This window comes from Petaurus breviceps, unplaced genomic scaffold (genome assembly GCF_028583685.1).
Source record: "Petaurus breviceps papuanus isolate PSGF00001 unplaced genomic scaffold, PetGlider_PUasm1.0 91041, whole genome shotgun sequence".
In the NCBI taxonomy this organism is placed as follows: Eukaryota; Metazoa; Chordata; class Mammalia; order Diprotodontia; family Petauridae; genus Petaurus; species Petaurus breviceps.
In genome coordinates this window covers 7,047,567-7,066,742 of record NW_027187400.1, presented here as the reverse complement: position 1 = coordinate 7,066,742, position 19,176 = coordinate 7,047,567, and positions in this window count along the sequence as shown.

Here is a 19,176-nt window from a genome sequence, read left to right as displayed (position 1 = left end):
GCTGGATTTGAACTCAGGTCTCCTCGAGTCCAGACCCAGCACTCTATCCACTGCTCCACTTAGCTGCCCCAAAAATTTTTGTACCAGGAGGGAAAATACTATAAGGTAGCCAGTCTCCAAATCCAATGACTAGCATAGAAATGGAGAAACATACTTCCCCTTTGGGCTCTAGACTTTTAATCCCATGATTCCCCTTCTCTGTAGAGAAGTGAGGCAATATTGATGCAAAATGGTTCATATGCTTTCTGACAGTGGTGCCCTTTACTACCTGAATGACTTGGGGAAGGTCAACCCGTGCCCCAGTTTCCTTTATAAAATAAGCAGGTTGGAGCCAGTGGTTTCTAAGGACCATTCTACTTCTAAGATCCTGGGAGTATACTGACTCCCTTAGACGATCTGCAAAGTCCCTTATAGCCCTGACGGCTTGTTGACTTCATGTTGCTGTCAGACTAGGCAGAATTAGCACTCACTGCTAGGTTGAGAGCAGAGTGGGGAGCTTTCTTGCTTTCTTTCTTCCCTCCTTCCTTCTTTCCTTCCTTCCTTCCCTCCTTCCTTCTTTCCCTCCTTCCCTCCTTCCTTCCTTCCTTCTCTCCCTCCCTCCTTCCTTCCTTCCTTCCCTCCTCCCTTCCTTCCCTCCTTCCTTCCTTCTTTCCTTCCTTATTTCCTTCCTTCCTTCACTCCTTCCCTCTTTCCCTCCTTCCCTCCTTCCTTCCTTCCTTCTCTCCCTCCCTCCCTCCTTCCTTCCTTCCCTCCTTCCTTCCTTCCCTCCCTCCTTCCTTCCTTCTTTCCTTCCTTCCTTCCTTCCTTCCTTCCCTCCTTCCTTCCTTCTCTCCCTCCCTCCTTCCTTCCTTTCTTCCCTCCTTCCCTCCTTCCTTCCTTCCTTCCTTCCTTCCTTCCTTCCTTCCTTCCTTCCTTCCTTCCTTCCTCCTTCCTTCCTTTCTCTTACATAACAGATCCATCCTTGAGCTTCTGCTACTGGTTCATTCTTTTCAGAGTGCCGCAAAGGGTGGATTTGGCGATCTCTGCCTCCTCCTGGAATTTCAGAGCCAAACCTTGGCCTCTTCATAGCTCTCAGGGGTGTATCCATTTTCCACCCGTTTATCCAAATCACTCTTGCTTCTCCTTCTTTGCTTTGAGAGAGTTACAAATGTAGCATCCAGCACTTGCCTTGCCTGGGGTTGTTACACAAAAAATGAATCGTGAAAAATTCATATATTGATTGGCCACCAGGTGATGATTTTTTTTTTTTTGTCTTCCAGCAACTCAAGAAAACAATCTACCAAGGCATGGAGGTGGGGAGGTCTCATGGGGCTGGGGGGGAGTGGGGGAGCAAATCCTCACGAAGATGGATTCACCAGCCCTTCTATCACTGCAGTAAATCGATAGGGCCCTCGTGGGTAGAATAAGATCATCTTCCTGGCAACTTAGCTCCATTCCAGAGATAAAAATAAACAGAGCCTTGGGTCCCTAGAGAGGAAATGGGAAATTAGGGAGTGAGTCACAGTTGCTTAAGGTAAGAGTGAGCTCAGGGAGTCAGCAGACCCCAAATTAAGATGATCCCAGGAGTAAAAGCAGCCTCTCTCCAGGGAGAAGGAACATCAACACATTGTCTTGAATCAAGAATTTCAAAAGAGCTTGGAGAGATAGCCCTCCGATTTCTGGCACATTGTTGATTCTGGCTCTCTGACTTTATGTGACCCCAAAGTTCCGTGTTTAAAAGCCTTTGTAGCCTGGGTCCCTCCTATCTTTCCAGTCATCTGACATCTGTCTCTCTGCATGTGCAGTGATCTTGTGACATTTGGCCTCCCTGCCTTTCATGAACAAGACAGCCTGTCTCCTGACTTTGCTTTGTTTCTGTCTGAATCCCATGTCTAGACTTCTCTGCCTCCCGGCTTCCTTCAAATCCCGCCTTCCACCGGAAGTACTTGCCAATCCCCTTTGGTGCTGCTACCTTCCCTCTATTGATTTTCCCAGCTCCTCATTGCTCATAGTTTTCTTCGTACCATCTCCTCTGCTTCGCTGTGAGCTCCTAGAGTGGGGGATGGGTCTTGCCTTTCTTTGGTCCCAGCACTTAGCAGGGTACCTGGTACACAGTCAGCACTTAATAGGCATCTGGTGATTTGACTTAACTTGCTGTGAGGGAGCCAAGTGCATTTTGGCTTCCTGACAGCACATGGAGTGGAAAGAATCCCCTGATTCGGAGTTGGGAAACCTGGATGGCCTAGGGAAAGTCATTTGACTGCCACAAGCCTCAGTTTCCCCATGTAATGGGGAATACATTTTTATACACACACACACACACACACACACACAATGAGGGAATTGGACCAGGTGACCTCCAAGACTTCTTCCAGTTCCACTACAATAAAGGACAACTCTGAGAAACCCAAGAAGTCTTGTACGAGGCAGGGCAATTGGAATAGAATTGAGAGAATGTTCCACACACTGACCACAGCAACAGAGATGGAAATGAGACCAAAAGGCCAGTTTATTGTGCTGGCCCGTACTGTTCTCAGAGGGTGGATGATGAAGCGTGCTTTATCCTTTTAGCACTAAGGTGTAGAACAATGGGTGGAGAGGGGGGGGTATATGCTTACCGACAAAATGACAACTTTTCAAGGGATTCAGTGACTTGGCAGCTTTTTGGCATTGGTTGAAGGAGGGCAGGGGCCACCCTGAGTTGGCATCTTAATGTCTTGGTGTGATTGGTGGGAAGTGGGCCCTTGGACCCCCTTTCACTATTTATAATTACAATGCCAGAAAAGCATGAACCAAATGGACACTTTGAGAAGCTCCTATAATTTGGGAGTCAAATGCTCTTATGATTTGGGCAGTATCTGCTTCCATCCTAATAAGACCTCTGAGGTTGCTTAGCCTTTTAGGAAAGGGCCTTGGCCATCAGTCTCCAGATGGGCTCCAGGATTTGTGTGCAGTTTGTAATTCATTTAATTTAAAAAAATGTATTGATGTCTTTTTTTAAAAAAATCATGACCATTTTCCAATATACCACCCCCTGAATCCTCCTCATAACAAAGAGAAAGTTAAGTAAAACATGAACAAAGCAAACTTGACTGATAGCAAATACTTCTGTCATCACCTACCTCATTAGGTGAGAAAAGTGTTTTTTATTTGTTTTCTGGGACTGAGAATGATCAATACAATCTAAATTTACTAGTGGAGTCAGGAAGACCTGAGTTCAAATGTGACCTCAGACACTTGGGCATGCCATTTAACCACTGTCTGCCTCAGTTTCCTCATCTGTAAAATAGGGATAATGATAGCACCTACTTCACAGGATTGTTGTGAGGATAAATGAGATAATATTTATAAAGTCCCTTGCAAACTTTAAAGCGTTCTATAAATGCTAGACTTTGGGGACACTCTGTATTATGACTTTTAGTGTTTTGGGTTTCCATTAACACTGCTGTAGTCATTGTGTATGTTGTTTTCTTGGTTCTACTCTCTCCACGGTACTTGAGACCCTGCAGTCCTTCGTATGTTTTATTCGACTCCTTGCATTCATTATATCTCATGGCACAACAATATGCCATTATTCCAAAGTGTGTTTAGTCATGCACCCACTTTATTTCCAGTCTTTTATTACCGTGAAAATTGCTGCTTGAAATATTTTTGTACAGATGGGACATTTCTTTCTGTTGTTAACTTCCCTGGGGCTATATGCCCAGCAGTGGGATCCCTGGGTCAAAGGGAAGCAGCAGCTTAATGATTTTTCTCGTATAGCTCCACATTCCACAGAGTTGGAAAGGGCCTTAAAATGTCAAGGCTAAGAGAATATAGGGGGTGAAAACTTGAAGAACCTTAGAATACAGGATGTTAAAGCTAGGAGGGGCCTTAAAGTATAGAGTGTCAAAGCTGGAAGGGACCTTGGATGTTGAAAGATCCTTAAAAAAAATCTAGTCCAGACATGTTATTTCATGATAGAGAGGAGTTCCCTAATCAAGTCTGTGAGCCTAAAGCAGTCCAACAAACATCTAAAAGCCTTTGTTTGGGATTTTGCATCTTTCAGGTGGGGTATGGCCACATCTCTTGATGCCTCTTGAAGAATGGGTTTCACTGATGGGGCTGACCCCAAAATGCATTCATTGACTATGATGATGGACTATGTGGAATGATCAATGCCCTTCATGCTCACCTATAAAAGGGAGCCAACAATCTCTTTTTCATTTTGCTGTTTCAGCTTTCCAAAGAGATAAGATCAAAGGGCAGTCTTTGGGAAAAGGGAGAAGCAAGGAGCCGTAGGGCAAGGTATATGGGCATATATCCCTCTGGGAAGTGAGACTCATCAGAATTTTGAAGGAATCATCCTTCTATCAGCCCCAAGTTTGCTTGCCTTTTAAAGCAAGCATAACCCACAAGATGGTACCATGAATGGACTTTAAGATTTTGCAGAAAGTGAGATTCACCAGAGAGGAAAAGGAGTTGCACTGATTATTTATGTACTTCAGGTATGTTTATACATTTGCTGTGGGATAGAATAAAGGCTATTCTGTGTCTGTTGTGCATTGCTACTCTGTTTTTGCATGGAATCTGGGAGACCTTGTTGCCTTCATCTGTGTAAAACTAGACAAGAGCTAGATTCAGAATGTTCTCAGAGTAAACTCTAGGTAGTGACATAATGTGCCAAAATGAGTTATTAGTTTTGTTGAATAATTGTTGAATGAGCAAACAGCAGGAAGTAATATTGTAAGCAGGTAATCGTACCATTCTCTAGCATATAAAAATGAACCTGATAAGGAAAGAAATGGGGAAATGTATCTCCCTTCTCTTCTAGGAGAGATGGGCAACTACAGGTACTGAATTTTGGTTACATTGTGTCAATTAGTTCTAGTTTATTGTTTTTCTTGGTCATAGGAGAAGCATCCCCTGGAAATGGTCCAAGAACTGATTTTAAAGTTTAAAAAAAAAAAAGCAAGCATAAATATAATATTTTTAAAAAGTAAATTTTTTTAAATGAGAAAAGAGAAAGATCCTTTGGGTAAAGGTGTTCTAAGGAGAGGTAAGAATATGAATAAAGGCAAAAAGATGCCTTCAAGGGGCAGCTAGGTGGCACAGTGAATACAGCACCAGTCCTGGAGTCAGGAGGACCTGGGTTCTGATCTGGCCTCGGACATTTAACACAAAAACTAGCCATGTGACCTTGGGCAAGTCACTTAACCCCAATTGCCCTCCAAAAAGAAAAAAAAAAGATGCCTTCAAATTCTAAAGTCATAGAAGAAATCTGGGTCCTTGTGGTAGCCCTTGTGGGAGTAAATGGGAGGGGCACTAGGTGTGGCATTAGAATTCCATCTCTGTTACTTTTTAGCTGAGTGGCCTTCAGCAAGGAATTTCCCACTTCTAGATCCCAGCTTTTGTTTCCGTCCAGTTTCATTAATAAAATGAAATCGTGGGAGAAGCCAGTCTTTAAGGGCCCTCCCCTTTGATTCAGCATTCTGGGCCCCTGCTGCTTTCTTCCCCCTGAAGAACATGCTCTCTGAGCTGATCCCTGGCTGGATAGGGCCCTCCCCCCTGCCGCCCCAGGCCACAAATGTAAAGGAAGAGGGTCTCTTTCTTAACCAAAGGGCCCTAAATAGAAGCCGGCCACACACGCCTCTTCCTAAAAGCTGACCAGTCTTCTATTGCCTCCCTGCTCCCTCCCCTCCCCCCAGCAGAACCAGTTTTGTGCTGGCCTAGTTAATGTCAATAAAACACCTTCTCTCCAGTGTGGACAAGGAGGCAGCAGAAGCGTAATAACAACTGATTATCTCCACTTACTGCCTGTGAGCCCTTGGAGAACCAACTCACTTAACCTTTATGGGCCTCAATATCCTATTCTAGGAAATAAGAGGATTGAGCTAAATCACATGTATGCACCCCTCCATCTCTACAAACGATGATCTCCCTTCCAAAGAGCTCCAGTAATTCCCATGTATGAGTTCATTTTTCCTCTTCGTGGAAGGAAGGGAACAAGGATTTTATCAGGCACCCACTATATGCCAGTCACTGCACTAGCCACTTTATAGGGTTTTTTTTTTTTTTTTAAGCAATTGGGGTTAAGTAACTTGCTCAAGGTTACACGGCCAGTTATTATTTCTGGATGTGGTGCTGAGCATCCGAGCCCAGATTTGATCCAGGTCATCCCGACACTGGAGCCGGTGCTCTTACTCGCTGAGCCACCTGGCCACCCCTAAGCAATTGGGGTTAAGTAACTTGCTCAAGGTTACACGGCCAGGTGTTTCTGGGTGGGTGCTAAGTGTCTGAGCCCGGGATTCGATCTCCAGGTGTTCTCAACACTGGAGCCGGTGCTCTTACTCACTGTGCTACCTGGCCGCCCCTATAGGTATTTTCTCATTTGATCCTCACACTATTCTTACCCTCATTTTACATTTGAGGAGACTGAGGCAGACAGAGGTTAAGTGACTTGACCACTGTCTAACATCGGATTTAAACTCAGGTCTTTTTTTTCTTTTTTTTTAAAGACTTATTTATTTTTAGTTTTCAACATTTGCTTTTATTAGATTTCGAGTTCTAAATGTTCCCCTTCCCTCCTTAAACTCAGATCTTCCTGACTATAGACCTAAGCACTCTGCCCACTGTGCCACCTGGATTCCTGGGCAAGAAAGGAAATGGGTAATAACCCATTTTACAGGTGGAGTAATCAAGGCTTAGAGGTTACCTAACTATCTCGTCCAAGATCATATGGAAAAGCAGAGGCATGGCTGAATTTAGAATAAGAGCCAGGATTGTGATAGGTAAGGTCAGGAGTAGGACACAACATAAAATGGGAGAGATTAGGTTGATGGTTGACGTGTAATATGCAAGGTAAAGAAACAGCAGGGGGGCAGCTGGGTGGTGCAGTGAATAGAGCACCAGCCCTGGAGTCAGGAGGACCTGAGTTCAAATCAGACCTCAGACACTTCATACAAAAACTAGCCTTGTGACCTTGGGCAAGTCACTTAACCCCAATTGCCCTGCCTTCCCCCTTCCAAAAAAAAAAGAAACAGCAGGAAAGTGGTGTAGAGGTCTTTAAAAGGGTATTTTATTTGACCAACTCAAATTACTTTCTTAATTGTCAACAAAGAATAGGTGCAGTGGGATCTCACATACTCTACATATTTCAGTTAATTGTAGCTTCCTTTGGAATATCATTAATAAAAGCCTGCCTCTTCCCTCCTCATACCCTCCTCAAAGATGCCCTTGATGTGTATATAAATTAGTCTCATAAAAATGGTCAGATGTTTGCTTGGGGAATATCAATTTGGCAACCAGAGGGAGGACAGATTGGAGAGAGGAGAATCCAGAGGCAGCAAGACCCATTTCAGAGGCTATTTCAGTATTCCAGGTGAGAAGAGATGAGTTTGAATGACAGTCGTGTGAATGAACCGAACAGACGTGCAGGATGACGGGTAGGTGGAATCGACGTGACTGATGAAATATGGGAAGTGGGGTGAGGACGAAAGAAGAGCGAAGGGGTGAGTTTGGGGGAAGGATAATGAGTTCTTGGGGTTTGGGTGTGATGAGTTTGAGATCCCTATGGGACATCCAGTTGGTGATGTCCCCAGTTGTTGATGTCTGATCACTGGTATGAAATAGAACTTGGGAGAGAATCTCGGAATAGATATATAGATCTGGAAATTATCTGCATAGAGATGATAATTAAATCCATGGAGATAGGTCAGTCAAGTATCAAAGCATAAAGGATAACAGACAGATGGCCAGAGGACTGTGCTGGTAACGATGGAACATTTTTTAAAAAACATATAAAGAGTCAGGGCAGGAAGAGAATGGTAATTTAGCACATGGAAATTTATGAGGTTGAGGGAGAAGGAGAAGAGAAGAGAAGGAAAAGGGGAGAGAGAGTGAGTGAGAGAGAAGGGGAGGCGTCACAGCACAAGAAATGATCACTGGATCTGGGTTCCCATTCTGTCTCTGATGTTCACTACCTGTGTGACTGTGGACAAGTCACTTTACCTCTTTGGGTCCTAGTTTCCTCAACTGTAAAAATACAAGAGTTGGCTAAGCTGGCCTGGGACCCCTCCCATGTCTGAATGTAGAGTTCACTAACCCTCAGCCCTCTCATCCAAGAGTAATGCCCAGAGAAGCTGAAATGTTGACTTGGAAACAGAGATGGGGCTGACTTTTTCCCCACCGATCATTGCCCTAGCATCCCTGTGAATGGAAAAGCTGGGGAAGCACCACTTAGGGGACACTTCCTGCCTAAGAGAGGAAACCTGGGCAACCATTCTGTGCTGCCCTCTCTCACAACCTGACCAGGGGACGTTGGCACAGATGGTTTGCCATGAGATGCCCTGAGCAAGACAAAGTCTACCTTTTAAAAGCTCTTGGAAGGAAACTCTATGGCTGATGTCTTCAGCCTTTTCTTCTTTCCTGGGGGTTCCCAGAAAACTGTTTAAGCACAGGAACCTCATGATTGCTTTTCTTTGAATCAGAAGCATTTAGTACAGTATCTGGCACATAGTAAACACTTAATAAGCCCTTGCTGACTGACTGCCAGACAAATACTCATCAATACACCTTGTTAGTATTTTTTTTCTTTTTTGGAGGGAGTTATCTTTCATCTTTCCTTGTACTGGCAGATTTGCCATATAACCATCCATTCAGTCAGTCAGTCTAAACTTTTATTGAGATAAGGCACAGGGCAGCAAGGTGACACAATGGACATAGTCTGGGCCTGGAGTCTGGAAGATTCATCTTCCTGAGTTCAAATCTGTCTTCAGACACTTACTGGCTGTGTGACCCTGGGCAAGTCACTTAACCCTCTTTCATCTGTTCAAAAAAAAAATGAGCCAGAAAAGGAAATGGCAAACCACTCCAGTATCTTTGCCAAGAAAACCCCAAATGAGGTTACAAAGAGTGTCAGAACAACATGTTCCAAGAAAGGAATAAGCATGTTTAAAAATTTTATCAATTTTTGTTATGTTTTAAGTTCTGAACTGACTCCCTCCCTCCCCACCTCTCACTAGAGAAGGTCACTATTTGACACAGATTTATAAATATATATAAAACTGTACTATGCATCCTTCTATTTATCGGTTCTTTCTCTGGAGGTGGATAGCATCTCCCATCATAGGTCCTTTGTAGTTGATTTGAGTATTTGTAATACCCAGAATAACTTGGCTGTTTCCAATTATTCTTTGAACAATATTGCTGTTACTATATAGAATGTTCTCTTGGTTCTGTTCGTTTCACTTTTCATTATTTCATGCAAGTCTTTCCATGTTTTTCTAAAGTCAACCAGCTCATTGTTTCTTATAGCCCAATAGCATATCCTCACAGTCATACACCACAACTTCTTTAGTCATTCTCCAATTTATGGGCACGCCCTCAATTTCCAGTTTTTTGCCACCAAAAAGAGAACTGCTATAAATATTTTAGACCATATAGGTTCTTTTTTTTTTTTTTTTTTTTTTTTTGCCAAATCACCTTGGGAAACAGACAGAAACAAAATAAATAAATAAATAAACAGACACAATTTTTACAAATTGGGAAACAGAAAAAAAAGTGGTGTTGTTAGGTCAAAAAGTAGAGACCATTTTTTAACTCTTTGGGTGTAATTCCAGATTGCTCCCTAAAATCAGACCACAGTTCTACCAACAGTGTATTAATGTTCCAATTTTTCCACATTCCCACCAACATTTGTTGTTTTCCCTTCCTATCATATTAACCAATCTGATAGGTGTGAGATGATATCTTGCATTTCTCTAATCAATGATGATTTAGAGCATTTTTTCATATGACTATAAATAGTTTTTATTTCTTTACCCAAAAACTACCTGTTCGTATCCTTTAACCATTTATCAATTGGGGAGTGAGCCATTCTTACAAATTTGACCAAGTTTTCTATATACTTGAGATATGAAACCTTTATCCAAGAAAATGTCTATAAAATTCCCCCCTCCCAATTTTCTGATTACTTTCTAGTTTTGGCTATGTTGGCTTTATTTGTACAAAATCTTTTTAATGTAATGTAATCACAATGACCCATTTTGCCTCCCACAATACTCTCTGTCTCTTGTTTATTCAGAAATGCTCCTATCCATAAGTGTGATAGGTAATATGCCCCGTGTTATAATTTTCTTACACTATCTCCCTTTATATCTAGGTCATTGTATCCATTCTGACCTTATCTTGGTAAATGGTGTAAGATATTTATCTATACCCAATTTCTGCCAGATTGCTTTCCAGTTTTCCCAACAATTGTTTTTTACCAAATACTATATTCTTATCCCCAAAGCTTGAATCTTTACATTTGTCAAACACAAAGTTGCTATAATAATTCACTACTGTGTATTATATGTTGCTCTGTAACATGGCTCCACTTTTCTATTTCTTAGCTAGTGCCAGGCAATTTGCTAATTGTTGGAGGTACAAATACAAGCAAAAAGAAACAGTCCTTGCCCTCAGGGTGCTTACATTCCAATAAAAGAAGACAACACACAAAAGGGAGTTGAAAATGGGAGTAGTAGTGGGGATGGAATAAATATCTCACTCAGGATAATATGGCCCTGTAGAAGAACAAAGGGAGGCCAGCCCCTCCACAAAATGGAGGACCCAGAAGGAACTCCCTAATGAAGAAGAGGGGCAGGCATTGTGGAGGGAAATACCACGGTGAGTGGGCCATGGAGATGGTCTGCTGTTCTGCAGTGAGGAGGCCTCAGCCACTGAGGGAAGTTCCAAGGTAGGTCGGCAGTAGAGGGGGCTTGGTTCTCAAGTCCAAAAGAGAATAGAATACCAGGTACTGTAGTAAAAACAGGGACACGAAGAAAGACAAAAGCATCGTCCCTCCCCTCAAGGAGCTGACATTCCAAAGCAGAGACAACATGCAAATATGGTGTAAGTGGGAGGTGGTCTGAGGGAAGACACTAGCAGCGGAGGGAAGAGGGAAAGGCTTCCTACAGAAGGTGGGCTTTGAGCTAAGTCTTGAAAGAAGCAAGGTAAGCTGAGGTTGACGTGGCAGTTCAAGCATGGCAGATAGCCAGTGAAAATGCCACATTGGGAGCTGAGATGTCTTGTTCACAGCAAGGAATAGCAAGGGGGCTAGTTCCATTAATGCAGAATACCTGAACAGATATGTTTGTTGTTCAGTTGTTTGGTCATGTCTGATTCTACGTGACCCCATTTGGGGTTTTCTTGGCAAGGATACTGAAGCAGTTTGCCATTTTCTTCTACAGATCATTTTACAGATGAGGAAACTGAGGCAAACAGAGTTAAGTGACTTACCCAGGGTCACTCAGCTAGTAAGTGTCTGAGGCTTGATTTGAACTCAGGAAGATGAGTCTTCCTGATTCCAGGCCTGGTGCTTTATGTACTATGGCACTGCCTAGCTGTCCTAGACTGTAAAATGTAAGAAGACTAGGGTAAGAAGACTGATTCCAGTATCACCATTAGCTAAACTTTATCATTGTCAGGAAATAGAATATATTTTGCAAGGAACAGCAAATAGATGAGTATAGCTGAAGGAAAGTAACACATAAGGAGACTGGAAATATAGGAAGGAGCCAGATTATAAAGAGCTTTAAATGCCAAACAAATTTAATGCTAGCAGTAAGAGGGAGCCATTGTAGTTCATTGGGCAATGGAGTGGCAAGTATGACCTGCACTTTAGGAAAGTCACTTTGGCAGATGAATGGAGGATGGCATGGAGTGGGGTGAGATTTGAAGAAGGGAGACCAATGAGGAGATTGTTGCCACAGTCTCAGTGAGAGATGATGAGATACTGCACCAATATGGCGGCTTTGTGAGTAGAGAGAAGAGGACACATGTAAGAAATGTTGTGAAGATAGAAAAGACAGGTTGTGACAATAGAGTGCATATGTAGAGAGAATGAGGTGTCGAGGATGACACCAAGGTTGTGAGTCTGGGTGACTGGGAAGGTGACTTCAGTAGGAATAGAGATGTCAGAAAGTTCTGCTTTGGACACATTGAGTTTGAGGTGCCTCTTGGACATCCATTTCAAGACACCCAGGAGGTAACTGGTGAGACATGACTATTATTTAGGAAGCAGACTAGGGCTGAATATATAGATCAGAAAAACATCAGCAGAGAGATGATAATTGAACTTATGGAAACTGATGAGATCACCCAGTGAGAGTGTATAAAGTAAAAAGAGAAAAGGACAGCGTCTTGGAGGATACCCACAGTTAATGTACCTGACATGGATGAAGGGGTGGAAAAGGAGACAGAGAAGAAATGGTCAGGTAGACAAGGGGAAAACCCAGAGAGATCAAAGTCATGCTACTAAATAATGTTTCATCTTCCCAGACAGCCATATCCCAGGTGAACAAGTGCTTGGACGGATCCTACCATGGTCTACTATATACCTCACCTGGTAACAGCCTCTCCAGTTGCTTCTTCAAGATATCTTATGATCTCTCTTCACAATAAGGCCTGGTGACCAGAGGTCAGACACTTACTAGCTGTGTGACCCTGGACAAGTCATTTAACCCTATTTACCTCAGTTTCTTCTTCTGTAAAATGACCAGTGATAACCATTACTCAATAGTTGGTGCAAAATTTGTCATCAAGAATATATGGGCAAAGGGCAGTTAGATGGCTCAGTGAATAGAACACTGGCCGTGAAGTCAGGAGGACCTGAGTTCAAATCTGACCTCAGACACTTGACACGTACAAGCTGTGTGACCTTGGGCAAGTCACTTAATCCCAATTACCTTGCCTTCCTCCCTCCAAAAAACAAAGGATATATGGGCATTCTCCAATTGATAAATGCTCAAAGGATATAAATGGGCAGTTTTCAGATGAAGAAATCAAAGATATCTATAGGCATATGAAGAAGTGTTTTAAATCACTTTTGATTAGAGAAATTCAAATTAAAACAACTCTGAAATACCACCTCACACCAGTTAGATTGCTAAAATGACAAAAAAGGGAAAATGATAAATTTTGGAGAGGATATAGGAAAATTGGGACACTAATGCATTGTGTGAGTTGAATTGTGAACTGATCCAACCATTCTGGAGAGAAATTTGGAACTATGTTCAAAGTGCAACCAAATTGTGAATACACCTTGATCCAGCTTCTGGGTCTGTATTCCAAAGAGATCATTAGAAAGGGAAAAGGACTCATATGTGCAAAAATATTTATAGCAGCCCCAACTGTAGTGGCAAAATATTGGGGACTGAGGATGCCTATCATTTGGAGAATGGCTTAGCAAGCTGTAGTATATGGATGAAATGGAATACTATTGTACAATAAGATTTCTTTTGTGAGTCTGGGTGTTGTGAGTTGTCCTTCTCTAAATACTATTTATATAGTATCTAAAAACAAATACTATCGTACAAGGCAAATTTCAGAAAAACTTGGAAAGACTTGTATGAACTGATGCAAAGTGAAATGAGCAGAACCAGGAAAACGTACACAGTATCAGCAGAATCGTAGGGTAATTAACTATGAATGACTCTGCTCTTCTCAGCAACACAATGGTCCAAGATACATATAAAGGACTAATGAAGGAAAATGCTATCCATATGCAGATAAAGAACTTATGGACTCAGAATGCAGACCAAAGCTTTTTTCCCCCATTTACTTTATTCTTTCTCATGTTTTTTTTTTCCTTTTGATCTGTTTCTTCTTCCACTACTATGATGAATATGGAGATATGTTTTACATGATACCACATATATAAACTATAGCAAACTGTCCCCCATTTTCAGAAGAGGGGAGGGGAGGAAGGGAGGGAGAAAAATTTTGAACTCAAAATCTTGTAAAAAATGAATACTAAAATTTTCTTGATATGTAATTAGGGAAAAAATAAAATACTATTTAAAGCAAAAAATAAAGGAATATATGGGACTGAAAAATGAGATGGGTCATCCGTATATCATACAAGCTTATTCTCTTTATCACTAAGAGAGTATTGCACTATTATCCAAGAAATATTTTTTAAAAAACAAGAGGAAGGACCCCCCAAGACATTGCAAATATCCTCTGTAAAGGATTTATGGAACAATGTGGGTGAGCACTGCACAGAATAAGAGGAGAGATAGCAATCTGCACAGGTAGAAGGAGGCCTCACCACAATGAAGGAGATTATAGACCCATTGAAGCATTTGTTGCTTCAGTTCTACCTTTCAATGCAGAGAGAAATGTTTTATTCATTTCTAATCAGCAAAGCTTTCTTCATCCTCTTCACCAGAAGAGACATGATGACAAAAAGGAATAAAACTGAGAATGTGATTATGGGCCACACTCAGGTTTTATACTAACCAGATTTAGGGAACAAAAAGACAGCCTGTGCTGGGATCAGTACTCAGATTAAAAATGATAAATACTTGTTCTGAGTTTGAGCACCAGCACCATAGACCTGGCAAAAGGTGTCTGAACCTATTAGCATATATGGCCAGAGTGTTTCATTCATGCTATATCAGAAGAACAAAAGATCCCCCAACCCGAGACCCTAAAATCACAGAACAGGAAGGGACTCTCTATGAGAACAGAATCAAAGATCTAAAGCTTTGTGGTTCAGCTCCTTCATTTACAAGATACTGTGGTTCAGGGAAGATAAATGACTTACCCACAGTCACACAGATAGTGTGTATGAGAGGTGGGATTTGAACCCGGATCAGGTGACTTTGGTGCTAATGAATGCTCTTTCCATTGTACCATACTGCCTCCTTAACTAGACAGTAATCCCTTCTACAACATACCCAATAAGTGGTCACCTGAAGAACACCAGAAAGGGGGAAACTTTGAGCTATTGGGGGGTGTTTTAAAGCTGTTTGGAAGAAGGGAAAGGGATCAAAAGAGCATTAGGACCACTGTAGAGGGTGGTTAGGATGATGTCAGATACAAAGAAAAGAAGGAGCTATCCAACTAGAATTTGTGTTGCTTTATCTCCCAAGAAGAATGATTTTTACATTAGTAAAAGGAAAATAGAGGGACTGGATACAGAGATAAAGAGAGACATAGTAGGAGAGTTCAGGCAACAAGCCCCAATGAGCTAAATTCTTAGGCATTTAAAAAGATGACTGGAGGGGCAGAGTCAAGATGGCGGAGTAGAAACAGGACTTCTGCTGGGCTCTGGTTCTCACCTCCTCCAATTCATGTAAGAGGTGACTCTGAACAAACTTTGGAGCTACAGAACCCACAAAATGACACAGAGAAGCTAACCTCCCGCTGAGGACAGCCCAGAAGGCAGGCAGGAATTGGCCAGCACAGAGTTCTGGGAGCTGAGCCCAGCCCCACACGGAGGTTTTAGCCCTAGGGCAGACCTGACCAGCCACCTGCTGGAGGGACTCCAGATCACCAGCAGCTATGGCAGTTTCCTGAATTATCAACACATAGATGTGAAGGACAAAGTGAGAGGTCAGTACAGTATGGACTTTGGGATCCAGTACTTGGGAGTGCATTGGCTTTTGCCCCTGTGAGAAGCCTCTGAGGCCCTGTGGCCCTGCAGCCGCCCCCACGTGGCAGCTTCAGCTCCTAGCTTGCAGAGTGTAGGAGGACCAAGCAACCACTCTTGCTTTAACCTGCTTGGATCTGGATTGTGGTCTAGGGTGGAGGTCCTGAGGTGTGTGACCAGCTTGCCAGAGCATAAAGAGGCTTCAGAGAGGGCACCCAACTAATACCTTAAGCAGCTGAGAAAACCCTAGCATTTGCCTCAAAGCTCCCCTGTCTGGTAGCAGAGTCCTACTGTGGCAAAAAAAAAAAAAAAAGTCAAGTAATTGAGTGGCAACATGAGTAAATGAAGGAAGTAAAGCAAACAGAGGAATCCAACATTAGACTCCTACTTTGGGGACAAAAAGGATCAAAGCATGGAAAAGGAGGAAGACAGTGAAGTCAGAACTCCTACACCAAAAGCTTCCAAGAAAAATACAAGCTGGTTACAGGCCATAGAGGAGCTTAAAAAGGATTTTGAAAACTAAATAAGGGAGGTGGAGGAAAAATTGGGAAGAGAAATGAGAACAATACAAGAAAATTATGAAATGAGAATCAACAACCTGACTGAAGAAAATACCTTAAAAAATAGACTAACTCAAATGGCAAAAGAGGCTCAAAAAGGCAATGAGGAGAAGAATGCCTTAAAAAGCCAAATTTGCCAGATGGAAAAAGAATCTCAAAAGCTCACTAAAGAGAATCATTCCTTCAGAATTAGATTGGAGCAAATGGAACCTAGTGACTTTATGAGAAATCAAGATACTATTAAACAGATCCAAACAAATGAAAAAATAGAAGGCAATGTGAAATATCTCACTGGGAAAACCATGACCTGGAAAATAAATCCAGGAAAGATAATTTAAAAATTATTGGACTACCTGAAAGCCATGATCAAAAAAAGGACCTAGAAATCATCCTTCAAGAAATTCTCAAGGAAAATTGCCTTTATGTTTTAGAAGCAGAGGGCAAAATAGAGGTTGAAAGAATCCACCCATCACCTCCTGAAAAAGATCCCAAAAAGAAAACTCCTAGGAATATTATAGGCAGGTTCTGGAATTCCCAGATCAAGGAGAAAATATTGCAAGCAGCCAGGAAGAAACAATTTTAATATTGTGGAAACATAATCAGGATAACCCAGGATCTGGCAGCTTCTACACTGAGGGATCAAAGGGCCTGGAATATGATATTCCGAGGGCAAAGGAGCTGGGATTAAAACCAAGAATCACCTACCCATCAAAACTGAGTATCATCTTTCAAGGGAAAATATGGTTATCCAGTGGAATAGGGGACTTTCAAGCATTCTTGATGAAAAAAACAGAATTGAATAGAAAATTTGACATTCAGATACAAGAAGCAAGAGAAGCATGAGAAGGTAAACAAGGAAAAGAAATCATAAGGAACTTATCAAAGTTGAACTATTTACATTCTTACATGGAAAAAAGATAATTGTAATTTATGAAACTTTTCTCAGCATGAGAATAATTGAAGGGAATAGAAATGTATATATACATATATACACATACATATATATGTCTATATAAAAGGGCATATGGGCGTATATGTGAATGTGTGTATATATGTGTACAGGCATACATAGATAGAGGGCACAGGACCAGTTTAATGGGAAGGGATGATACTTAAAAGGTGAAACTAAGAGGTGAGAGAGGAATATAATGAGAGGAGAAAGGGAGAGACAGATTGGGGTAAACTATCTCTTATAGAAGAGGTAGGAAAATGGTTACAATGGAGGGGAAAAACAGGAAGTCAAAAAGGAATTGGCCAACTTTATTCTCATTGAATTTGGCTTAGGGAGGGAATGACATACACACTAAATATGGTATCTCACCCTACAGGAGAGTAGGGGGGGAAGGAGATGAGAGGGAGGATGATGGAAGGGAGGGCAGGCTGGGGGGGGGGGCAGGGAAGTTGGAAGCACCCACTTTTGAAAAGAGATGGGATCAAAGTAGAGAATAGAATAAGTGGGAAGTGGGATAGGAGGGAGGGAAATATAGTCAGTCTTTTACAATATATCTACTATGGAAATGTTTTGCATGGCTACATATGTACAACCTATATTGAACTGCTTATCTTCCCATTAAGGGTGGGTGACAAGGGGGGAAGGGAATGAATCTGGAATTCAAAGTTTTAAAATAAAATGTTTAATACACACACACACATACTATTATCAATATTATTTTACAGGTAAATGGGAAATAAGAAATACAGGCACTGGGGCATAAAGATCCACTGTGCCCTACTGGAAAGTTGGAGGGGGGATTGGGAAGGATATAGGAGAGAGCAGATTGGAGGAGGGGATATCCAGTGGGATTGCTATTTTGGGGTGGTGGGTAGGGGGAAAACGGGGAGAAAATTTGTAACTCAAAATCTTGTGGAAATGAATGATGTAAACTAGAAGTTAAAACATTTGATTAAAAAAAAAGAAAAGAAAAGAAAAAAATAACTGATGTGATTACAAGAGCCCCTGTCACTGATTATTGAGATTGTGGATATCTGCAGAAGCAACAGGAGGATGGAGAAAGGAAATTGACCCAATTTTCAAATCCAACCTCAAGAGGAACCACTGCCAGGCCCAAAGGGGCTCGAGCACTGTGTAAACTCCCTGTTCTATGGCCAGAATGTAATTTGGATGGGGTTTAGTCCTGACCTTTAATGAGAAGTATCTAGGGTCCCATTTTCATACTCTTCAGTTCACGTACTTGGAATGACTTTAATTATGGCTCATGTCTTGGGCTTCTCTCCAAAAAAGGAAGAGTAAATAAGGTATTTTATGTACAAGATGATATTTTGGTACTAGTTCAGTAAAATGAAATTTAATAAGGATTTAAAAATAAACTTTATAAATACAAAATGGAAGACAAGGCTAGGCAATAGTTTATCTGAAAAACATCTGGGGGTAGGGAGCAGGATTACTGGACTACAAGATCAATATGAGTCAATAATGTGATATGGCAACAGAGAAAGCTAATGTGATTTTAGACTTAATTAAGAGAGGTGCAGCGTCCAGAATTAGGGAGGTAATTGTATTGCTATACTCTGCCCTGATCATACCACATCTGGAGAATTGGGTCCAGTTCTGGACTCCCCATTTTAGGAAGGATGTTGACAAGTTAGAGAGTATTTAGAAAAGGACAACCAGGATGATGAAAGTCCTTTTGATCGTACCACATGAAGACTGTTTGAAGCAAATGAGGGATTTTTTAGCCTGGAGAAGAGGAGAGGAGGGTCATGAATTTGGTGTTGTTATTCAATCATTTTTCTGTCATGTCTAACTCTTTGTAACCCCATTTGGTGTTTTCTTGGCAAAGATACTAGAGGGGTTTGCCATTTTTTTTTTCTCCAGCTCATTTTACAGATGAGGAAAATGAGGCCAACAGTGTTAATTGATTTGCCCAGGGTCACACAACTAGTAAATCTCTGAGGTCAAGATTAGAACTCACAAAGATTAATGTTCCTGACTCCAGGCTTAGCACTCTATCAATTGTACCACCTAGCTGTCATGATAGCTATCTTCAAATATTTGAAGGCTGCCATGTGGACAAAGGAGTAGATTTGTTTGGCTTGGCTCCAAAAGAGAGAACTAGGATAATTACATATATGACACAGGCAGAACAACTTAGGATTTATAAAACTTCTCAACAATAAGAGAAAGAAAAGTATAATGGATTGTCTCAGAAAGAAACTCAGGAAGCAATGGGTTCTCTCTTAATGGAGGTCTTCAAGCAAAAGCTGGTAGAAGGAATGGGG